Raw genomic sequence first — 27118 nt, 5'->3', positions numbered from 1 at the left:
AAGCGTTCTAGCTGGATTTACTGTTAATGTTTTTAAATTTACTTACTAGCCGAATGCTCAGTGTTGCAAATTTGAAAGTATAATTACCTAATGAATTTGAATAATCAACTAAAAAGCTAGATATTCATTAAAATGTTTACTAAACAATAGCCACATTTAGGACCATGGATCTAATAGTGTGACTTTTCAACTCTGTCATTTCTCGTCATCTATATCTGATTTATTTTTGGCAAGTTGTCAGAAAGATTATTAATTTAGCAGTCTAACCAGCATTTGTTTTATTTTTTGTAATATGTAGTTTAGCTACATTTGCTTATTTGATACTTTCCCCGTGTTGATTACTGTGGATTTTTGAGCCATACATGGTCAATATTTTCCTTTAGCCACATGATGCAATAGTGGATGATGCAATAGTGGATGATGCAATAGTGGATGATGCAATAGTGGATGATGCAATATGGAAAGTTTAAAATTAAAAATGGTTTTAAAGATGTTCCATAAATATTAAATTCTGTCAATCATTTGATAATGGACCATCAAAGTTACGCAGAGCTGCAAATGTAATTGAACTTATTAAATAAAATTTCATTTATAGTGAAATATCAAATATTGATCTTATTCAAGTGTGCTTCAATCTATGAAGATCATCACAACCTCTGCTTTATTTAATGTTAAGATTTTTAATAGCTACATCCAGTCAATAAATGTTTTTGGCATTTGTTTTGTAATGTTTTGTGTTTAAAAGTCATTCAAGTACGTTTGCACCTTTCAACAGGTAGTGTGAAGACTGAAGTATATAAAACACACAGCCCTTCACTACCTTTGATCCGACACATCTACACAAGATCCATTCAAGTACAGAGTTGCTCTGTAAGTTTTTATTTTACACATTCTTTTGAAGTGCTCGCCTGCGAGCAGTACTTTGACCAAATTATTCTAGAGATTTCATGTATAATGCTAATGTTAAATTTCATGTTGTGATATTGCAGTTTGAATTGGCAAACAGTAAACTCAAACATATATAAATCTTTTATTACTCTCCGGTTTTTAATTTTGAATTATTGTGAGTCAAACTTAATTTGGGGTATTCCATATTTCTAAACTTCCACCAAAAAACATTGAACGAAAATGTTCATTTGTATTTTCAATTTATAAAAAACTAAAAATCTATATATAAAAATATAAACTACTGATAAAAATTTACATTTTTAAAAATTGCTAGAGGTAGCTTTATTCTTAATAGTATTTGTGGAACCGCAACTTCAATAATCATAAAGTTATTCCAGTGTCTTTGCCCCTAAGAGCTGATGACATGAATGCAGTAACTTGAATCAAACTGCACATATTTTAAACATAGTTGTGGTCAGCCTAGCTTGGGAGGTTTACTTTAGTGCTACAAATTGGATGTCAAACATCAAATGAAGCATGTTTTTAGTTTGCTTGAAATTAAGAATGAATGTCAAACCTGTTTTATATTTAAAGTTGCTAAACCTTTCTAAAATCTTGCACAATCTCACATGGAATAAATCATTTTAGCAAAAGTGAAGGACATAAGCATTTGGACTCTTTGTGGAAAAAGCTTTTAAAGTTAACTGAGCTATCGTGCAGATTCTAATTTCTAGACCATTTGTTAACATTTATGTTTGGTTCAACTACAGAACAGTCTCAGTTATTATTTAATAAAAAATCTCAATGGCACACAGCTAAAATAGTCAATGACCGTTATAGTAAACTATTGGGAACCATCTACTGTACAGTAACCATAGCAGCATTAGTCTTTGGCTGAAACTTGAGAGCCATCGAGTTTAGAAAATGTTTTTCCATTTTCCTAAAAAATCAAACTTACATGTATTTACTGTGCTGCACTTGCAATTAATATTAATCAGAAGAAGTAGAAGTTTCTAGAAATTTGCATATAATTATTGCAAATTGTTAATATATTGTCATATTTTTTATGTTTTTATATTGATACAAGTATAACAGAAAATATTATCCTTGAAAACCTTTGTAAATATATCACTTTAAGTTTTAATAATGGGTTTCATATGTACATTCATTAAACATGTTGTCTGCTAGTAGACACCGAGCACCTAGAATGAGAGTTGTGTCCTCTTCGCACAGTTCTATTGTGCTTTCATAATGAGGAAACAACTCTCTGTTTTTATTTTTAGTCATTTATGGTACAAATTGTAATTATTGTATTTATTACTTGAGGATTTGTTTAAAAAAGATTTGGTAGTCAGGGCAAAGAAGGCAAAGCAAGTTAATTCCTTAACCGTATAAATATATGAGCTGATCATTTTCTTACAATAATGAATGAAGAAATGCATGCCTTTCAGAGAGTAGGGTGTTTACTGGGTGGTTAACAACAAATTAGTTTTTTGTTGTAGTCTTTTTCTGTGACATGCAAGCTAGAGCAACTGCACTTTTATATGGTTTTCAGTTTGTTCGCTTACAGAATTCTGGCACGGCTGCTGCTCAATTAGTGAAATGAATGCATGAATTATTGACCCATCATCATGTAATTAGTTAGCATTGTTAGATCAACACAAGAAAAACTTAAGTATTGATAAAAGAGAAAACAAGGCTTCTGTTGAAAATAACTATTGAAAGTTAAAGTTCTGTATCAGAACGTCATTAGTAATATTTTTTTGTTAGTTGTTTGAGTATTTTGCAAAGTACTTGAGATAGTTGCTTTAGATTTGAACAATGTAGTCAGAACATTTAAAATTTTGCTTACTGGCTTGCTAAATTACATTTCAGCAGCAACTTGTGGCCTTTCTAGCGAAAAGTTTCATTTAAGTTTACAACTCACATTTTACACGCTTGAGTTTAGATGGGTTTCTTATTGTCAAAAAGAGTATTTAGTAGAAATTTATTTAACGTTTTCCCTGTTTATTTGTGGGTTAAATTAAACATACCACTGTTTTTGAAAATTAAAACATTTTCAAAAAAATTAGCTTCTCTACGTTATAAAGTCTGTCTATATTATACGATGCATGTGCATGTGAGCGGGTGTACACTCATGTATATGCACCAGAATGAGAGCACTTTGACGTATAAAGACATGGATCTGCGCATGCATGTGTGTGCATGTGCGCTAGGGTGTGCAAGTGTGTTTGTGCGTGTGTGTGCAACTCTGTGTGTGTGCATGTGTGTGTGTGTGTGTGCGAGAGTGTGTGTGCACATGTGTGCATGTGTCTGTGGGTGCATTTGTGCGCATGTGTGTGCATGCATGTATGTATGCAAACACACGCACATACAAACACATGCACACACACACACACACACACATGCACACACACGCACGCACGCATGCACACGCACGCACGCACACACACACATGTATGCAGTCACTCAATGAGAAAGTCTAACTTATTAATGGAGTAGAGATGGTACTTCCTTTTTTCTAATTAAATTTCGATTTTCAAACAATATTGGTGCATGTATATTAATACACAATTCAATTGCAAGTTTTAAATAGCTCACACAGCTATGCTGTGGCATAATGTACCTGTTTGGTCATGAGAAATGTTTGATTACATAACCTCAGGTGTTTCTTAAAAAACTGCCTTTCAGCAATGCATGTTATAAGGAAATCACAAATGCACATTTGATTTTTATTTCTTAAAATAAACATCAATAGACCTGCTCATAGATTGTTATTGTATAAGCACTGTAACAATTTGAATTCAAAGTATACATGCACGCAGCAGGCTACCTAGTCAAAACTAAAGAAAAACTTGGATAATGCCTTATTTAAAGATGAATTTAGCCAATTTTCATTACATTGTTGTATTAGTGGTTTTTCATCATTTCCAACCATCGTTGATGTCGAGGCGGTCTGACTAGCAAATTTCTTCAAGGTTAAATTGACTACACTGTATAACTGTTAAAACAATGACAAAAAGCGATTGCGATATGAGGTCACGAGTTGTTGTTGCTGCAATAGTCGACATCAGCTAATGCGTTCAATCTGCAGCATTATGCTCTTCTGTTCCGTTAGCTTTTCTGCATTTGTAAATACTATAATCACTCTTTTGCCTAACTGTAATTTTTTAATCGGGATCATATTTCTTAGATTTTAAACTGAAAACACCCTGGCAGACAGTTTACCTCAAACATCAAATACCATTGCAAACAGTAGACAACTGCTAATACATCTTTACAAATCTACTTAACTTTTCAGTAAGCTCATCTTCAATGCTCGTTAAAGTATAACACTAGTAAAACTCATATATAGACCACATACAAAGTTTTCTCTGCTTTTAAAATATTTAAAAGTTTATGTGCGGCAATAATAGTTTTTCTGTTCATAAATCCATTTTACCATCTATAGTTATCATATATTTTGTGTGAGAGGATATCTTTCATATTCGATGTATAACTTTCGATCATGTCAGAGTAGTACTGCCATGTTTAAGTTTGACAAAGTGCTAGAACTTGTGCTACGACTTCAATAGTTTGGACATTTTTGCAGTTTAATATGCAGCTCATTTTAAATTAGAACAATGAGTTTTATTTGCTTAAGACTTTCGTAACTTTTTCAGGACTTTAGAAATTTGATGCATAACTGGTTGATTCTCTATCAGTCAGGTGCTTTACTAGTTTTAAACACCCCTAAAGGTTAAAACACACTAGGCAATATTTAGCGTGATATCATGCTGCGTCTGCGCTAGAACTTGCTCAGCGAGCTCCTACAGAGTGATAACACTGGGCATTCTCGTCACAGCTTTATCGCTAGCGAGACGCATTCGATTGAGTAGTGTTTCCCCAGAATACAATTTTATGGCTGGTAATTTGTTTTATCGATGTTCATCAATGTACAGCAGCAACATTTTGCTATTTTGTTACAATTGTAACCTCATCAGAATAAACACTGAATTGCTCATAAATGTAATAAAAGCGCTCTTAGTCCTGTACATCATAACACACAAAAATTACCAAAAATCCGAGTTGAAAACCAACATTTGGAGTCAATCGTTGCGCGGGTTGACCATCTTGAGAATGGTAAATATCTAATATAAGTGTAATAAATATGATAAACTACTAAAAATAATATATTTATAAAAATCGGAAAGTATTATTTAAAAATACAAGAATTATTTTTCTTATGTCTTCTTGTAGCATACAATCCGTGAAAGTGAGATAGGTTTAATAACAAAAGTGGAAGTAGTTTAGGCTGTGGTCTAGGCGGTGCCATATTGACTTACCTAAATTGATTAACAACTTCAATAAACTAATGATACAGAATTTTATTGGCAGTTTGCGAGCGTTCCCATTATGTTGTTTGCTAGTGAATTGCTCAAGTGTGTTTAGGTGCACGCCAGTGATAACTCTGCCTTCCTAATGAGGCTCGGCGACAAAATCTCCTAGGGTGTTTGGACCTTTAGAAGAAAAGTTAGCACTTAACACCATATGGGTTATTTGATTAGAAATTTCTTGCCATGATGCATTTTGAGTAATGAGGTAAATTAATGTATACTTTTGTCCGCTGCTTGCTAAGACTTCATCTGCAGATTTACTGCTCTTTTATTTTGTCTTGTTCAATATCAATATTATGCTATATTTCTATTAACATGGCTTCACACCATTTCACTAAAACTCGTGAACCTTTGCCTTGTCTTTCAGCAAATAGCAGCTGTACTAAATTTAAGCAGTAACCTCACTCCACTAAACCATTTCACACAAAAAAATGACCAAAATACCGTTTTTGCCAAACTTGAAATTCCTTTTGATAATTCTTCTTTTTTTCGTGTATTTTTCTTTATGCTTTGGGAAAAAAGTGTTAACTAGTAACTTACAAATCAGTTATGCATGTAAGTTGTCTCATCCTGACTAAGTCATAGCTGTTATGCGCAAGTGTTATCAAAGCCATCAATGTATCTGTTTGCTTAGTATGGTGTTCAGACAGATATATATATCAACCTGATTTACACTGGTCAATGCTGTTTATGGCAATCCAGACCCTGAGAAAAAAAACTATCTCATTCAAGAAAGTTATTTCTTTTATTATTCCCAAAAAACATTGGACATGAATAACTATTTTCACCCTTAGCTTTACTGTTGTATGTTACTAGCTTTGTTTGGTGTACTGTCTACCTATCAGATAGGCTTGTGGTAAATAGCAGTTTCAGCACTTGCAAGAAATGTCACAAGAATTTAGCGGGCTATTTGCATTCCCAATTTGGATTTTTTTAGTCATATGTCACTCATTTATTAGCTTCGAACCTAGTAAAATTATAGTTACTCGCCTGCATATTTGAATATTTACCATGAAGTAATTTTTGCTTGTTGTTACATATAAACAAGTTATTGACTGTCTAATGTAATCTGATAGTTCCGAGTACAAATTGTATTGCTGTCAAAGAAGGTTGCAACAAGATTAACACTGACAATTCTAAAATAACTGTTGTGACTGTGGTCTTTTTGGGTATTTGAATTACTTTTATTACAGGCGTATGGGATACAGCAACCATATACCCTGATAACCTGGTTGCAAAGTGTTTTTTTTCAAGAAATGTTGCATCAAAAGTTCATTTCATTTTTAAAATCAGTTGGACCACTAAAAGTTCTAAGATATTAGTGCTAAATAATGTGTGAAAAAATGCTGCAATTTTTCACAATGACTTGGATGCAAAATATTAAAACATTATAATTGGCTCATGATTTTTTCTGAGTTTTTATGGGTTCTAGGGCATTCCAATAACATTGTCAGGTAATTAACCCTTTCTTTGCAATTATATTGGTTAAAATTAGGACATGGAAACTTGTCTGGATGGTTATTTCAACATCAAATGATCAAATCTTTATTACGCTTGTGTATAATTAAAACTTGTATATTTGGGAATGTCTCCAAATTTTGTTGGAAAAAGGTTACATACACAGGTGTGTCCAAATTTGCTTCTGAACCTGCACACCACCTGTTTATCGAAACATTTAATAACTCCATGATGTATGTAGCGCGATATGATAGTACAGAATAATATGTATAATGTAATATGCAACGGTGAAGGTGTACTGGCAAGATGTTGGGGTTGATCCTACCTTAAATACAAGTTTTTTCTCATCTGAACTCCTCGCCCCAGTGACTCTTCATTGTTGGTTCAGAATTGTTAAAGAAACAAAGGCGGTACAAATATGCAAGACATGATAAACGAACTAATCATATTGTTGAGCTGTTGTTAGAGGAATATGTAAACAGTTATCTCTTTATCTTAGATCAAATGCGCACACACAAAGTTCATTTAATCTGAAAAATTTATTGTAACAATTCGGCTAAACTTTTCTGGTTTAAGTTTATATTTTGCATGTTTGGTTAGGTAACACTTTTCTCATTTACTATTTTTCTATGGCTCGCATGAATTGCATCATATAGATTTAGAACTGTATGCAAGTTGCATTACCATGTAAATTAGGCGTTTCTATGGACATTTGCATGATGCGGATTGACTGCAGCACCTTTTTGGAAGAAGGGAAGGAATTGTATGATACAAGTTAAAAAGTAGCGACGCAGTTACATTCATTTGCAAAAGTTTAAGACCACCCTTGATTTTTCCAAAAAATTAAGATTTTTGGTATTACACCAAATTTTTTCTTTTTTGTTTACACTACGATACAAGTTAGAGAATACATAGTCTATACTGTACATCAGTTACTCCAAATGCTGCTAATGTCAATAATTTGTATGCCGTCCCTCGTTTTCTATTACAGCTTTAAGTGTCCTTGGCGTGCTCTCAATAAGTTTTTTACATTAGGCATCGGTGATCTCAGTTATCAAACGGTCCTAAATGCTTCATATACGTACAGCTTAAGCATTTGGGGCTGCTCTTTTGCTACTTTGTCCTTGACTTTGCATCACAGATTCTCAATTAGGTTGAGATCTGGGCTGTTACCTGGCCAAGCAAGAACTTCGACTTTCATCTTTTTCAGATAATCTATCACATTGTTCAATCCGTGGCAAGGTGCTCCATCGTGCATAAAGACAATGCATTCATGTACCTCATATATAAAGCTATATTGTGTTAAAAAAAAATTTTTTTTTCACCATTCATAGTGATGTTTTTATCTAGAAAGTACCAGCTTGCAGTCCCTTTGACGAACATTGTCTTCAATGCCATACGACTCGGTGAATGTTTATTCTTATGACAGCTTTATCTGTCAACAAAGCAAGTTACTACTGGTCTACAAACGTGTATCTTGCGTAATTTAAACTACAACAAATTAGACTTATCTTAGAATAACACGTTTGACCAGTCTTGAATGGTCCAGTGGCTATACCTCTTGGTGACAAATATTTTGGCTCTAGCAGTGGGTGCCAAGGCCTGTTTTTACCCATTTTCACCATGTTGTTTAAACTAATATTTGCCACAAAACCAAGCCAAAAATTAAGTAAAGCATTAATCTGATTAATCTTAAAATTAGATTAATGATTTATTCTTAGATTATATCATTAATTAGAGAAAATTAGATGAGATTAAATTAATCTCATTAATCATTAAGGAGCGACTGATAGGGTTACAAGAACAACTCAGGAGATTAACTGAAGCCAGAAGCTAGTAACATCCTTTGATAGAAAACGTCTTCAAATTTACCAAGTGGTCTTAAACTTTTGCAAATGACTGTAGCAACGCAGTTAACAGCGCTCTGTGTTAGTGATGCGAACACACGAAACTCCATCAACAAAGGACAAATGAAAGTATTAAAAATGCTTAAAATTAGATACCTAGCACAAAATTTTAATTCGCATCATGCGTAGGTGGCGTTTTCTTTATTTGCAATCATGATGGACTAAATAAAGTTTTGCAAATTGCCAAATTTGCATACCTTGTAAATTTATTACCGTTACCATGATCCCGTCATATTGCATAGCAGCTCAATTTTGTGTGTCATTTGTGTCCTGGTAACATAGCAAGTTGAACAATTAGTCAATGACTTCAATGCATTCTTTTTTCATTTCCAGTTTGTCTAAAATCTTAAATATTGAGTTTAAAACTGTGTCATTGTTAAATGAAAGAAACCAAACCATTGCCAACATAGCCACATACTCTTGCAAGTTGTTTGTTGCTTTATAATTACAACTTAAGGTATCTACGAAAATATATTTTATTCAATTCACAACTTACTACCATGAATATACTATTTGATTGTAATATAATATAAATTGGTCTTCATCATAAATAAGCTCATCATGGTGGTCAAAGTTCTCAACAAAGGTTCTTCAGTCAATTCAATACAAGCATCACATTCTGTGCCACCTAAAATTTTATTGAATTTTTAAAAGTTGCTAATTAGCGGTTGATTAGAAAATTCAAGATCATGCTAGATAGTCACGTAGGCAACTTAAACGTTGTCAACATAGTTCGTAGATGCTTCGCAGGTTGCCCCAAGCTAGAGTTCTCAAAACCAGACCACTCTTTTACAAGCAAATTATATCCTGTATCTTTTGAGAGGATGGTTAACACTCCAATAAACTATGGTTAGGTTTTAGCAGAACATTGTTTTCTTTATAAAGATAACAATGTTCTGCTAAAACCTAACCATAGTTTATAATCTTGTCTTTAAACCAGTTACTCACTTTTAAACTTTTATTCAACAAGAAGACTCAACTTTTTTCATTTTGCATGAATAGTTTTTGTTAAAGAACACAACTATTAGCAAGCTTTAGAAAGGACTACACAGTTTTGAACTTCTATGCTAAGCGTGTATAAAATAATTTATCCATGTTATTACTTTTGTCACAGAATATTTTTTACAGTGTCATGGCTTTAAAAAAACACAATATTTATTGCGATGAAACCTGTGTCAACTTGTCCATGTTTTAATAAATTCCAAGCCATCAGTAATTAGTATAGTAAGCCACTTTTCAACAAATTTACTAGGAATTTTGTACAGGGAGTTTTTGATAAGTTTACTAGGATTTTAACCATAAAAACACTTTTTCGATAAGTTTACTAGAACGCCTACCATTATGTTTGATTACCACTAAGGACGCTCACTAGGAATTTTGTACTGGTGTTTTGAAGATATGCTTACGAGAGCGCTTACCACTGAGAATGCTTTCATGGTTTGTAAGGTTTCCATGTTACATATAAAAGCAATGCTTACACATCATTTGGATCATAATAATTACAATGGCTTCATATGGACAACCAGAAACAACAACTACTACATCGGACTCAAATGTTCAGTCTGCGTCTGCCACTACAACCGTCTCAAATGCTCAATCTACATCAAGAGCTACGACCTCCAACATGAGAGACGTTTAACACCCATCAACAATGCCAACACGACTCGTAAACAAGCGAATCCAAATCAGGAACTATAACTTCCAATATGAGAGGCGTTTAACGCTCATCAACAATGCCAACATGACTTGTAAACACTGGGGCAGACATTATTTAAACAAATTGATATGAGCTTAAACGATGTGATAGTAACAGATTCTTTAAACCTCTATCATTACCGATGTGATAGTAACAGATTCTTTAAACCTCTATCATTACCGAGCAATGTTTGAGACTTTACTTTCACACAGTGAGGATTCGAAGCAATCGCAACTTAGTACGTCATTGTTTGCAAAAGATATAGCAGGGGCAATGGAAAGACGAGATGATGGTAGTAAGGGTTATGCTACGAGAAGTACAGTAACAGTACAGTTGATCGGAAAGATTCACTCGGACAGGTTTTTTCAGAATAGGCATGTGCTGAACGGTGTAGACTTAAATATTACCCTTATCAAAAATTCAGACAAACTAGTTTTGATGGCTGCTCCTGATGCAACGTATAAACTCAGAATAATTAATGCTTCCTTCTATGTAAGAAAAGTAAAAGTAAACGATGGAACTCAAATGAGACACATTGAACGTTTGGAAAAACAGCTAAAGCCCGCTTTGTATCCTATTCGAAGGGTTACTATGAAAACTTTCAACATAATTAAAGGTTCTCTGTCATGCAACAAAGATAAATTGTTCAATGGAATTTTACCTAGGAGAATATTCATAAAGTTTGTAAACGCTGAAAGTTTTGAGGGAGCATATGAATGCATTTTGTTGCACTTCAAACATTTGGGTTTAAAATATTGCAGTTTGTTAGTCGATGGAAAAATGTTACCCCAGAAACCGTTGATTAGTGATTTTGAAAATAATCGCACTTTCAGAAATTACTTTACGCTATTAGAAAGCACTTGGAAGGCATTTAAAAACTCTGGTATTGGTATAGACAGAACCAAATATGCCAATAGGTACTCTTTATTAGCATTTGACTAGACCCCTGGTCTTGACGAGGATGGATGCTTCCACGTATTAAAGAAGGAAAACATTCGATTCAAAGGAAAATTTGACACAGGATTGGACCTACCAGCCAATGTTATCGTATACGCAGAGTTTGATGTAACTATAAAGATCGATAAAAGCAGAGCAGTGCTTCCAAACTTCTACAGCTAAGTATTATGAATAGCAAACAGATACACATAATACTTCATTCCAATTATCGTGTAAAGGACTTAAACTTTCTAGGAGTATTCCCGATTAATATGATGCCGATGACAGCTCTAAAGTTTTCATGCGCTATGGTAATAAACACTAAAAAACATTATCACAGCCGAAAACACTGGGTGGATGTAGTGAAGACTGAAGAGGAGAAGAGATATTACTTTGATAGCTTTAGTTATCCACAGTTTAATCTACCCAAAATAGGAGATATTTTGGAGAACTGTATCAAATGGGAATACAATGAAGTCAATTTACAATTGCCTATTAGTACACTATGCGGTGAATATGTGATATTTTTTATCCCGCATATGGCAAGAGGATTTACATTACAACACATAAAGCACATGTTAAACAACGAAAACGATTTGTACGCCAATGATGCTATAATTAGTATTCAACTAAACAAATATCGAGATGTAGCGAACGCTAATACAGAATCTTTAAAAATTATCGATTTCCCTTTTGTGTTATCACAAGTAAGTTTTGTTTTGACTTGATCTGTTTCTTTTTGAATATCTAATATTTCTATCAATAAACTTATTTTACATTTTTGATTTCTGTTTTAGTTATATTTTATTATGTACAAAATATATGGATTTAATCATTCAAACATCTATCTACGAGGCTTACCTGATTAGGATATCCGGAAAAAGGTTTTGCATCAACATGGTCTAATAGAACGTAATTGAAAGAAAACAAAATTTGGATGTAACTCAAAATTAGAAATCTCATTTAGGCACTTTATTAAAATAAAGCTTACCTATATTCTGTTCAAAAATATGAAAATATCACTTACCTAATGTCTAGGTGAATAATATGCATGTAGTGTGTCTTTGAACATGTCGTACTGAGGATGGTCCGGGTAGAGTTAGCCATTTTTGGAAGATCACTGAAAGAAAACAACTTTGTATGTAGAGGGAATATTACGCTCTGTATACAAACATAAAAGTATGAGGAGAATAAAATATCAATATGTAAAATATAATACTTACAAAGCAGCTCTGTAGAGCGGGGTAGATCTCCCAATAGGCATCCGAAATGAAGGAGCTACGACTCCTACGGGCACCCCTCGCCTGTTTACGAGTCGTGTTGGCATTGTTGATGGGCCTTGAATGCCTCTCATGTTGGAAGTCGTAGCTCCTGATTTGGATCCTACATGCACCCTTCGCCTGTTTACAAGTGTGTTGGCATTGCATTGTTGATGGGTGTTGAACACCTCTCATGTTGGAGGTCATAGCTCTTGATGTGAATTGAGCATTTGAAACGGTTGTAGTAGCAGACATAGACTGAACCGTTGACTCCGAGGTAGTAGTTGTTGTTTCTGGTTGTCTGTATGAAGCCATTGTAATTATTATGATCATTATTATGATCATGGTTATCACGATGTGTAAGCATTGCTTTTATATGTGACATGTAAACCTTACAAACCATCAAAGCATTTTTAGTGGTAAGTGTTTTAGTAAGCATATCGAAAACTACCAGTACAAATTTCCTAATGAGCATTCTTATAGTAGTAAGCAAACATAATGGTAGATGTTCTAGTAAACTTATCGAAAAATACCCATACAAATATCCTAGTAAGCGGTTAAGCGTTTTTATGGTAAACATCCTAGTAAACTTACCGAAAACTTCCTGTACAAAATTCCTAGTGAAATTTTTAAAAAGTGGCTCACAATACTACTTACGTAATGGTTAAAAACAAAATATGGCATCATATGGGATTCGAACCCGCACCGGTCAAAATGGAGCAGCCAAATCACTAATAAGTTTCATAACTTTTCAGCTGAATGTTTGAATGACTTTGTACATTATAGTTACACCTGACAATCTCTCACAAAATGCTACACTGTCAATGTTAATATTGTATATAAACCAAACTAATGGTAGGACTAGCGCAGTGGGCTTTTTTGAGGATTTCAAATGATTTTTTGAACAAAAGAACTCTTTGAAAATTACTTATCTTCATGGGAACATTGTGGGTTTATTAGGCCTTTCCGAAGTTGGGCAAGCATTTTAACATTTCACCGTGTCTCAAGACATAAAACCATCGAACTCTCAACAAATGTGCTATATTTATTTTCGAGCAATCCATAAAAGCTATATAAAAATAGTTTGATGTGCAAGGTTATATAAGACAGTAAAATTTGTGAATAAAAATAGCAAAGATATAGCTTTGCCATTATTCTTAATGAGACTAAACACTCGACTTTAAAATCATGTATGCGGAGTAACATTTTACATGTAAAATTTCTTGATTCAAAGTGATTTGCCAAAATTTCAAAAGAATTTTTCCAACTTCCATGGATACCACAAATAAATGCACTGTTTTATGAAGCAAATATTAACTAAAACTGCACCAAAATGTTGTAAAATTTAGTTGTACAAATAAAGTAAATTGCTAAAATATGTACTTTTTCTATTTTATGTAAAAAAGAAGGTATTCAATAATTAGATGTATGCCTTTAAATATGATACTGAGTATTAGATTTGAAGCTAGTATATAAAGTGGTATCGGCTCTGTCATTGATGTTGCATAAACAACTTTCTATTGACTATTATATATAAGCTGATTATATAACCAAGAAATGTTTTTTGTCTGAAGGTAACTAAAGAGAGCAGGGGAGGAGCTTTCAAAGATGAGCTTGGATATATTTGTTGCAGTTATTCGGAAATCGTTGGTCTTTTCATTTCATTTTAAATTGTTTGCACTGTTTGAGTTTATCTGACTGTCAAGATGCTCAGAAAAAATTTCGACGACTTGATGTATCTGTTATTTTTAGTTGCTTTGGTAGATTTCAGCCATTTGGTGCAAGTTGTGACACTATACATCCCTATTCCATCGGCCTCTTTGCAAATATAAATGTCATTGTTACATTTTTGCTTTATATGAGCCTGTTAACTACCATCCACTTTTTCTATTTCAATCTAGAAACAGTCTGGCAATTAGACAGCCTCCAACATTAAAAGCAATTTCAAGCGGTAGAAAATTACGAATACTTTTTCATGAAATATATATATATATATATATTAAAGTTTGGTGCAAACTCATATTGAAAAAAAACAGCTGATCAATATCATCTAACTACTGATGATCTATATCTTCCTCTACCTCTTCACACTTGCATCAATTCATGATCAGGTGGCATAAAGATCTGAGGCCTATAAAAACTAATGTCCTTTTGTTCTGGCTGTTGAATTCCAAAGATTCAGAGCCAGTTGATTCTGTATCTGACTGCTTTGGTCTCTTTCTTTGGACTTCCTTAGTGGTTTGCGTTTCTTCATTTACCATGCCGTTGATCTTTTCCTTGCTAGAAATAGTTGCAAGGCCTTCTTCCACATCTAAATCGGCTGAATCTACCCGAGATGAAGTAGACTCGCTATCCAGACTGTATGCATGTATCCGGACTGTATTACAAGTTTTACTAGCTTAGTTGGTTTTTCATGGCTTTTTCCTAAAACAATTTTATTATAGATCAATAAGATACGTTGAATTACAGCTAGTTTTACCACCGTAATTTCATATTATTTACATCAGTTAGCTAAAATACCTAAGCTTTCAATTTAAATTTGGTTCAAATTGTTAAGCTGCATGCATAGCTCTCAATAATTTTGCGTATAAAGGGCAAGTATTGAATTACAGATTTATCGGCGATGTGCATTTATTTTGAGCAAAAAACATATTTTGATATTTTAGTTGAGCAGCATGTTAAACTTATTCAAAATGCAAATTATTGGTTTAGGTACAGTTAAACATTAGAGGGGATCAAGTGCATGAGCCAATTAGCAACTGAGCAAGTCACCATATCTAAGCAGCTACATGCAGGAGTTGTTAATTATAAGCCTTAAGATGTTCGGATCATGTGCACAGGATAGGTCATAAGCCATTACCAAAATTATTAGTATATTCATCAGCAGTGCGAAATCAATCAGGGCAAACTCACACCACAAGGCAAAAAAGTATGTAAGCGTAACATGAAGTTAAGAAAACTAGACTCATACAGATGGTGAGAGACGGTGGAAAGCAGAGCTGCTTGGAAGTCAGTGATGAAGACTAAATTCTAGCGATCCTCGTTGAACTACAAGAGAGGGTGTTATACGGAGAAAGAGAGAGATGGGGAAGGGGAATGAGGAAAAAGAAAGATAATGATGAGAAATAGAGGGGGGAGAAGAAAGGGGAGAGAAAAAGAAAGTGTGAGCAAAAAGACAGGGGAAGAAATTAGTTGCTAATGTGTAGTGGTCATTGTGACATTGATGAAATGCTAGGAAGTAATTACTGATTAGTGAAGGCCAAACTATATTTCATAATTTTAGATTAGTTGTACGCTGAATGAATAATATGTGAAATACTTTTAAGCGCAACACCTACGGTAAGAAGACTTCAAAAGAAAGTGAAATGTAAAAATTAAGTACAAATTTGACATGTCGGAAAGTTGAGTATTTATGATGGAGCTCTCAATTTTTACTACCATTGAAGTATATTTGAGGAAAAGCTACTGCAATCTTCTAGCCCCTGTAAGGGGTGCATATATTTTGTAAATAGTTTTTATTATTTTAATAGCACTGACTTAAACATTATTTTAAAACTTGAAATTGGATCATCAGCTTTGTAATGGTAGTCACCTCTAATAATACATGTTAAACATGTATATTACAAGTAATTATATAATGCCTACTAAATATTAATAATAATCTAGTTACTTTACACACACCCAGTTTTAAGCGCACAAATCACTACAAAATATAATCAAATTATGTTGCATAACTAAATTAATTGCTTGCGAATACATCAGAAAATCACTAGGCAATTTCTTGACTTGGTTACCGAGAGTTTCATACGCATTTCTACTGATAAAATTTGTTGCTAATCGTTATATATTGGAGAGTTACTCCTTATTAACCTACACTGTATAAAAAATTCGTAATTTAAATTGATATGACTTGTGGTGGTTCTAGGCCCAATTAAGGCAGTAAATCATTGCTAACATAACATTCATTTTAAAATGTGAGGTGGCATCATAACCTCTGATGGCACTTCAACGGTATACTGCGGTGCCTATTGAAATAAATAATGTGCGCTATATAAGCTAACAAAACATGTTTGTAGTACTAGTTTATAAGCACAATATACCGAGAAACTAATGCAAAACCCAACAGAATGTGTGATTTGAGATTAATAGTATTTTATGGCTTATAAATGTAGATATTAGTTGCATTTCTTCAGGAACAAAGTTCTATTGCTTCATCAGCATTCTAACAAATTTATCATCAATTTGATGAGCTATATTCTGATTTACAAATATAAATAAACAATAACTAGCTTACTTATTAATGCTTTTGAAAAAACTAGATTTTTATTTGTAGCAGTAATCTCATATGATTCAATGTTTTCTTAAAATTTGCTATAAATAGTTTTTTAATTAATCATTAAATTTGCAGGTTTAAATTTTGCATAAAATTGTCACAAATCTATAATATTTTCTTGAGTCACACATTGATCCGTTTTCAAGCAAAAAGTATTTTTAGGTCTGTCCGAAAAGTCATGAACTCTATGTTAATATAGTAACAACAATGCTTTTCCTGCAACAGTACTTCAGGAACTAAAAAAGTTGTCTTTTATGCTCGATTTGTCTTTAAAGAATTTTGATGAAAGATTTTTGTGGGTTTTTTTCTACTGAAAAAACCCACAAAAAATTGAAATACCAAATTCAAAGTCCAAGTTTCCGGAAACCAGTCAGGCATACCTGAAACAAATCACTTTCTTTTTGTAGCAGCAGCAAATGGAAATGCCAATGATGAAAAGAGCTAATACTGCTCCTACTTCAATTATTCCTGCATATACAATATTTATGGTGGAGACAGCAAACTAGAGTAAGGAAGCTCTGACTGTCAAAAGGTAGTAGGTTTGTAGCATTTAATTGTCTTATAACCTTTTAACATATTTTCATTTTTGTGACATCACAGTATTACAACACTCAGCTTGGAAATGGAGAGACTTTCAGTGCAATCTAAAAAGTTAATCTGTGAAAAAGTTTTTTACCAAACCTACATACTTAGTGTTGTTGTGATTAAATAGTAGGGCACAATTAATAACTAGAAGCAAAACATTTCCCGTTAAAGCAAAACATTTTCCTCCAAGCATCTGGATAAAAGTTATAGTAATCAACTTTTGATTATATGTTATTTTTAATCAGTCGTCTGGCCATAGTAAATAGTAACGATTTGTCCATTATAGAAAGTTTCCAACCAAAGCGTCTGAGTTCTACTAGTTTTGACGAGCTACCCAAGCGCTGAGGGTGCATTAAGTGTTGGAAGCAGCCGGCAAACAGCATATCAAAATGTATCTCGCATGAAAGAAGAAGGTAAGTTTTCAGTAGCAAAAAAAACAATTTGGATAAATTATAACGATTTAATGATGTCTGTTACTCACGCTTGCAATGCTTTTATGGCATCCTGTACCTATTACAAATTTTCATGTTAAGAAGTTTTTACAAATAATTGAAATAGATTTAAGGTGTATGCTAAAATCATGAAGCCTAAAATAAAGGCAATATTATTTCTCATGAAAATTTATTCCTTGTTTTTATAGTTTGCTACTGTCGTAATGTGTTTCATTCTAAAGTATCCAGTATGTAATGAGGATGGGCAAAAATATTTTATATTTTACATAGACAATTATTTTCTCAGCGTCATTTTGAAATTAGGCTGGCAGTTGCACAGTACTGCAAAATTAAATTAACATGGAAAGTCTATACTACTTCTGGAACCTTTTTGGACAGTCCATTAGTTGGGCAGTTTTGCATGATTATTTGGAGAGCAAAAAATTATTTAAATTGGAAAATTAAAAATTTGGAACTGTTAATATTATTTTTCATTTACAAAACTAAAAAAAACTATGGTGCAACTAATGTATGAATCTGTTTCAACTAAATGTTTGACCAATAAATCAACATTTACTGGACATCTCTGTGTAGTTGGATAATAAATCAAGCTAAAAGTCATCAGAATTTTGTGTTGCGAAAAATTATTTTCATACTAGCAACTGTGTAACAGAGTTTTGCAAGAATGTAAGACAATTCAGTGTTCAGTCAACCCCCTAAAACCAATTACATATTTACCTCCTAATTCAGCAGTGGAGAAGTTGAAAGATATCGTGACCCTCGTACTCTTTTAGGCACCTAAAACATAAAAAAGACTGATGAAAAATTATATTTTATGGTACATGTATTTCGTCTATTTGTCATGATAGAAAAAAATTGGAAGTAAAACTGGGTTTATTGATCGTTTTCCTATGAATTTGTTTTGAAATTGCAATTCGATCCCTCAACAAGTTTAATTATTTTATCAACATACAAGAAATGTTCCGACAACTCCAAGAAATGTTTTGGTTCAGGGTTTAAAATATTGACTTCTATATATAGGTAATTTCTAATTTCATTTGCAAAATTGTATGCTATATTAGTTATAAATTTTCAAAGATATGGGTTTGTTTATATAATATGTATTAGAATTATCTACCATACAGCTATATAACCAAACTATAATATTTAGAGTGAATTTCTAATTTAGTTTCTTGAGTTACATTCAGCTATCGTACCGAAATCGCAGTAATAAATAGTGATTGACCTTATGTTTACTTTGAAAGTCTTACAAGCGCCTCTACAGATTAATTATAACCGTTTGAAACTTCATAATTTTTTGCGGATACAAAATATGTTGTGCCAACGAAATCCAGATACGTACATGTATTTGCAAGGTTTTGATGAGATCTCATCAAATTCATAACTTGTTATGCAGCTAGGTGTCTTTTAAATAATATATTTGCTTTCTTGTCTAGATAAAACATGATCTCAATTTTTTTTGAATCTATAAAATTAAGTCCTACAGACAAGCTACAAATTCATTGTTATTCCTTAAAAAGTAAAGATGTTTTACTAATATTTTTGTTATCACTTGTTGTTTTGTTAAAAGAACTTGGTAGCTGATTAATTTTCACATTCTAGTTCTGTTTCATGAAGTATGTAAAATTCCAGAGGCTGCATAGGAAAATCCTAAGCGGTCTACGCAAAATTTTTATTTTTACAATTTGGCCTAATGAGGTTCAAAATCATCACGGCTACAGAGACTCTCATAAGTTGAAGGCTAGATGCCTATCGCCTTTCAGTAACATTATTTTCAGACAAAATACAACACTGAGCCGTTTTATTTATTTGGTAACTATACCGTGCAAAAAGATATGTGCACATATTTAATAATTCTTTTGGAAAAAATGGCTGCTAACTGACAAAGGCGTACAGCCTAACATTAGACAGTTCATTATCTGCTTTGAGTGATTTTCCCAGATTCTACACAAAAAGGAATATGTTCTACTTGTAAGTAATATGTCTAGAGACTAATAAACTCGAATCATAATAGTTTCAAACATGAACAACATCAATATTAGCAATTGATGACACCTTATATAGTTTCATCATCTTAGGTATTTTTCAGTCAGAATCAGTTTTGTTTGAGCATATATACAAACATTTTTATTTATCTTTTGGAGACCAGTACACACATTTAATTACAAAGAACTAATCAATGTTTGTTTAACTGCCCATTCATATTCTCAGCAGGTCTGTTTGAATTGGATGAATGCCAGCCAGTTTTTTCTCAGCTTCATCAAAAAGTTGGTAAACAATATCATTCCAAAGAAATATAAAAAACTAAACAAAAAGTTTTAGACGTTTTGAATTAGAAAGCAAGTTGTTTGTAAACAAGTCAGCTTTTGGTGTATTGTTCCAGTAAAAAATGTTATGTTTAGTACGTTTAATATACAGCGTATACTAATAGTATGTATTATACATATATTAATGTACATATGTACAAATATTTGTATGTATATATGTACATATGAATATATACATTCATATATATATATATACATATATAGATACATTTGTATATATTTATATGCCTTTTTGTTCTTGGGGAATATAGAGATGTAGGGCGGAAGTTTTTCATATTACCACCAGTGCGCTATATAATAATTATTAAGGAAATAAAAATGTTTCGTGTTTACTAAACCTGGGTGGCCTAATAGTTCAGTCTGGCATACATAAAATAAGTCTATTTAAGCCTCCAGCATGATAGCGTGAGAACTTTTTACACAAACAAAGCAGCCTTCACTTAGTCGTAACAATCGTTATAAAAGTCAAACAATGCTCGCAAAAAGTAAACATGGATGTTTATTATCCTAATCATTGTGATTTTCTGTTTCCTTGTTTAAAATTTATTTGTATGAAAGCATTTATTAAATTTGCACTCAAACTTGGGAAACCTTAAACTGTTGTGAGGTATGAGCTAAGTTTTCTGGGTGGTCATTTTTTATTTAGTATAAAATGAGTAAGAATGCTCATTGAAGTGGAACTGGTTAAACCGGTATACAGAATAGCTTTAGACTAACATAGCAGCATTCTGTATCCTTGAGCAACCATAATAAATGACAAATGCTGAAAGAAATCAATAATGTTAGTTTTTCTATAGAATGTTTTTGTGAGTTCATTTGTGAAGTTTATTCATAGTAATGTTGTTTGAATGATATGGATTTTGCTAATCAGAAATTCAAACAAGGAAGGTCACACATATTTTGCACTTGGATATCCCCATTAACTTCCAGACAGAAATACTGTATGTAACAGAGCATATGATATTGTTTGAATTTTTAAGCTTATGGCTAAATTAACATTTTTGTTAAAAAAAGCACCCTGGAAATATTTTATAAAGAGCCTGTTGTGTGATTAATGACTATTTTAAATATTGTATTAAGGCTGACCCATCAATCAAGCAAGTTCCAGAATGTAGCTAATGCTGTAGTAAACTTGTTATAAAGAAACTTACCAAACAATCATATGGATATCAAAATTTGATTAATGATGATATTTAGCGTATGCTAATAAAGAAAACACAACAACAATTAGGATGTCATAAAGTAGTTATTGATAATATCACCCAGACTAGTAGGGCACGCGCAACAACCCTATGGATGCCACAAATTGGTCAATGACAACGCTAAACATAATATACTGATGAAGTACGCATAAAAACATATTGACACCATGATGTACATCTAATTACTTACGTTATCAGACTTTTTCTAAGAAAACAGATAAAACAAATAAACATAAATCATTATTTGATTAATGAGAATATTTAGCAGACGCTAATGAGGAATAAAATATAGTTCGGGCTTTTGCAAGAGCGTGATTGAATTCTGCAAAAAGCCAATTTTGGTTGTCGGCAACAAAACACATAATATATGCTTTAATGTAGAAAAATCAAAATTTTTCTTGTATTCCTAAAATTATATGTTTTCTCTGGCAAACGTTTAAATTACATGTAATTAAAAATAATGATAAAATTATACCAAAATCTGCTGAATATCCTATAATGCAGCAGTATTGTAATGTAAACAATATCTTCTCTACTTATTAATTATCATTTTCTAAGTTTTACAACAATTTTTCCAAATGATCATGATTTTTTCAAGAGGTAAAGTGATATGTGAATTAAATGCCATGGTTATGTTTGTATGCCGATCTTATTTTCTTTCCATGAAACATTTCTAAAACAAACATCGCTGTAAGCATAAGTTAGCATAACAAGATTCTCCTTTACCCCATGTCCACAAGTTAGTCAGTTTATTTCATTTTTGCCCCAGTTCTTACAAAAGCTACTGTGAAATTGTTCAAGATTAGTAAAGAAAAATGGTTTAGAATTTTATGATTATGCTCAAAAGTCTTTTTTTACTCGAATATGTATAAAATGGAGCACCACTTTAATTAAGGTTGCAATCAAAACACATCCCAGATACAGGTCCAGATAAAGTGGAATATTATTTTAAAAGGTTCTAAGATCTCAGATCTTTTTGAAAAAAAAGGAAAACGACAGGCATTTTACCGTGAGGACAATTTGAGCATTTGAAAAATGTCATTAATGCTAAGGTTTTGTAGTTTACCTTTTGTGCAACCCATTTCAGTTTGTAATTCTTGTCACAACACAGGGTAGATTTGTTTTTTAGTAGTCACAAGCTACAAAACATATGAAGCGTCTTGTCATTGCTGTAAACATCAATTCAACAAAATTTGATCTTTTAAACAACAGTAGTTTTTCCTTAATGTGACAACCCAACATTTCCAAAGTCTGCTAACTAGACTTTGCGTCTTGATTAGCAAAGCTATTGTTTACATTGAACTTTCATCAATACTATTTCTTGAAGTATTTAGCAATCATGCACTTAATGACAAAAAAATTCAATATTTCGTCTTCAGTTAAACAGATTTATGCAACACTATTTTTCAGCTTGCCTAGAGTTTGGTAGCGGCCAGTTTGTGAAACGGTCCAATGAAATGGCAACAATTGTAATACACAGAACCGAGGATTCACAAGCTAAACAAAAATTGTAAGCGATATATACAATCTTAATGAAACACTGCAGCTATTATAGTATAATTTAAATAATTTTGATCAAATGAACTATTATTTTAAGAGTTTCAAAAAAACATTTATTTCCTTAATTCTAAAGTGTTTTCTTGGATATATAGAAAGAAACTAGAAAGAACCGGCTTGTACCGTTTAACAATTGAATTTATTTCCCCAATTTTTAGTTGTTCCGCTTTTAAAAATTCTTATCTAAATGTAGCTCAGTAGATAATCCTTTTCTTTATTTTATTGCAAGTAAGTTGGTAAATTGGTTTATTGGTAAATCTCAAAATTAGGTGAAATCAAAAGAAAATCTTACAACCTTTATTACTCTAAAGCATTCACATCTGAATGGTTGCTATTGTAACACTGCAAATAGTTTAATTTAGTTTCAAAGAGTATATGTAGGCTTTCAGATCTACAACTCAATTTGGATGAATAGACACGCTGAAATGCAACTTCAATATCCACGTATAAAAATCAGTATGGTTATGTTCTCTATTAGGCTAATCAAGGTAGACAAACACTCAGCTCGATAGTACCAGTTACGAGTGAATGGGCTCATGTTTAGCACGCACTGTTGAAGCTTCTAGCCTGAGATTTTCCTAGCTAGTTGAGTTGGTGGGCTACATTAACCAATCAATTGTTCTGTAACAAGTTTATTAGCTGTTTGATAAAAAAAGTTGTGTGAATAGGCATATGACTTGAATGGTTTGCCAGTTTTACAATGGAGACCATGTGATAGTCTCAATTACAAAATACCTGTATGCATGCATCAAAAATGCAAATAAACCTGTTCACTGCTTCAACTAATAATGAATCTATACCGCTGTGAAGAAATCTGTCATTGTGGACAGCTCAGTAAATTGTTACAAGTAAGCTTATTATTGTACAGATCATTGAAAATGGCATATTGCGGTCACTAAACATTCACAAAAGTCTGCCACTGAAGTGGTCGTGTTTGTATCAGGCTAAAGTTTACTGAAGAAACAATGAATAGAGTGACTTGGCTGAAGCATTGAGATAGCTGTAAAGGCTGAGGATATGCCCTTGAACCGTTATGGGTACTGAAAGTGATGTTTTCACGTGGATTATTATTGGGAAACGCTAGCAGATTGTATAGCTATTAAACAAATTTGAAACAAAGTAAATAGTCTGCTGTGTTCAATTTTTTAGCAGAATTGCAGTTGCAGTGGTAAAAATGTTTACTGCAAGATAGAGACTTGTAATACATTGCAAAATCACTACATAATGTACTGTAAAGATGCAGTGCAGTTCTAATGTATCACAACCCTGAACAAAATAGTACAATTAAGCTTCAATATGCAAAGTTCATGCAATCAGTTGTTCGTTTGGTATGCCCAAACTGTTGACTATTGAAGCAGATATTTTAAAAAAATATTTGTGTTTTCAAATTTAAATTCTGAGATTGTTATGCAATTATTTGCTTTGAGCTTGCAGTTTTTCGAACTGTAAGTTCGAAAAGCTGTAAGGTTTTAGCTATATAATAAGCTTGGAAACTTAGAGAGAGATTTAGGAAACACCTAAGACTGTTGTAGACCAGCAAACTTTGACTCAAAAACATTTTAGTATAAAATAAACTATTGGAAATTTGTATTGGAATGTGTATACTATATGATGTACTTTATTTATAAAAATATGTGTGCAGTGTTAAAGAATTAAGAATTCTATCAGCTGCAGGGCATGTCCTGGACTTCAGTAAATAATCCGATACTAAAAATAACCTTCAACAAAGTTTTCTTCCATATCCCATGATCAGTTGTTAATAGATTTTATTGGCTTTTATGTGAAAATGTGGAATAGCACAAAAAATCATATTATAGTACAAATGTACCTTCTAGAAACTTCTGCATGTTTTGAAGATATACACACACTCACACTAAAGGCCCATTATGAAAGAAATCTCTCTCTTTTGCTACAAATATATTGCCGTGGCTACTGGTTATCACTATTTTTAGTAAATGTGTAGGAATCAGATATCACTTATATACCATACCCTACACTTATTTTATAAAATACTAGTTCTATTTTTTCTATAGATTACTTCTATTTAATTGTAGAACAATAACTAAGATAGGTTGGATCTATTGACACTCAAAAAGGACAAAAAGTTCTGACAAACTTCCATGGCTGTGTTTTATACTTTTTATGTAAAGCAGCTTTCAAGTAGCAGAGATACTCAAATTGCTGTCTATTCATAATTGTTTTTTATTTGAACAAACAGAAATATGATCCATTAAATGGCAAGAGTGTTTATTTTAGTTGATGGCTTTGCTTGTGCTTGAGGCCTTGTTTTGACAATTTTACAGATTTAAACCCTTTTTCTTAGCACAGCATTGACATACTCGCAGCTATCAATCATTGTGAAGAGCATTGAAGCGTTACGCTCTTAGATGAGTGCAGGTAGACTTCTCCAAAGTAGGTGCTTATCATTAGAGCTAGTAGGCTGCTACTACTTTACTGTCAATTTAGTACAAGCAGAGTATGAGGTAGAGCTGCAGATTAAACATTTGAAAATCGTGCATGAAACAGCTAAACAGAGGAAATTAACATAGATAAGGAAGTTCGGAACTGATTTGGAAAGGTAGTAGAGACGCTTTTAATACTTAGTGCCTGATTTAACCAAAAAGCTTTTACAAAATCTTCTGCTTAACTAAAAAAGCAAATCTATTTAGTCTTGAGTAATACAGGAACCTTTTATGCATTTAACTGCACTTTTTCAAGCATTTTTTTTCTTCTTTGATTTTTTCAGCTTGAAGTTTGAGTAGTGAAGTTGGTCCAACAAACTAAACATTTTTCTATATAACTGATATATTATCTTGGACCTTATTCAGAGGCCAATTATATACGTAATTATGATCACCATGGCAGTTTCTTTAGAACTCCTCAGCTGTAATGGCTGAGTGTGTGTAACTATTCTGAGATATAAGTGAGTGGTCAGTTGGTGTGATTGTTGGAAAGCTAGTCTGTTGCTAAAAGTTGGAAGTTCAAATCATGTAAAATGCAATGTTTTTAATGTAAAAGTTAGAGATGATAACCAAAAAATGAAAAGTTATTTTGGTTATCTTGTTGTTTTCCTATTTAATTTAGCTTACAATATAACAAATTGTGTCTAATTATAGGCTCAAATTGATTGTTACAATTACAGATGCGCAACCGTTTTTTGTAGTTCTTAAGTTCTTAAGTTCTTGTTCTTTTTCTAGCCAACTTTGCTAATAGACACCATTTCACATTTCAGAGAAGATAAAATTTGGTGTTATCACTTCTTGATTGTTTTTTACCAATCTTGAACAAATTTCTCCGTCAACAAAAAATTAGGCTGTCATTCATGTGAACAGTTACTGTTTTCTGTGTGATAAAGTATCTTGAAAAAAATCACCATCATCCCATCATGAATTACCTTTTTAATTACTAATTATTTACTTTACAACTCTGTTGAAAGTTTTGTCAAGTAACTATAATGTGCTCAATGAAGAAAATCACTACTGACCATAGCAAATTTAGCCTGTTTTGAAATACATAGAATTTGGGGATGTTTCACCTTTTTAATATGCAAAATATTTTTACTAATTTTTCTTAGTTTGTCAAGCTGAAATTTTGCATATTTTTAGAAAAATATATACTTCCACTATTTATAAAATTGCGACAAATAACCATAGTATATGTTTTTTAAACAATTCAAAAAATACCTCAATGTGTGACTTTGCTGTGCACCATCAGCAAAACAAAAAGTATATATCACATCATGCTCATTTTTTTATTTTTTGCTCATCATTATGCATAAGAAAATAGTTAAAAAATCACTCAATCAAAAACAAATGTACAAATAATAAGATGCAGTAACAAGCCACAACTGTAATTGGCTGTTACAGCCACTGAACTGAAACTATACCTAGATTAATGATTTAATTTTTCAGTCACCAAAACAAAATAATTAGACGTGAAGTGGAACATTTAATTATAACATTCATGCATTTTGAAAGGTGTTTCATAATTCAAAAACTTCAAAATTCGGCACTTATTTGCCTGGTTATGGGCCCACAGAGCATGGGAAAAATAGCAAAATTTGTGCATAAATAATTGATATCAGTAAACCTGCAACGAATGAGTTTTTTATTTACTGCATAACGGGTAGAAAAGTAAATATT

The sequence above is a fragment of the Watersipora subatra genome, chromosome 5 (assembly GCF_963576615.1).
Source record: "Watersipora subatra chromosome 5, tzWatSuba1.1, whole genome shotgun sequence".
Taxonomy (NCBI): domain Eukaryota; kingdom Metazoa; phylum Bryozoa; class Gymnolaemata; order Cheilostomatida; family Watersiporidae; genus Watersipora; species Watersipora subatra.
This window is presented reverse-complemented; position numbering follows the sequence as displayed.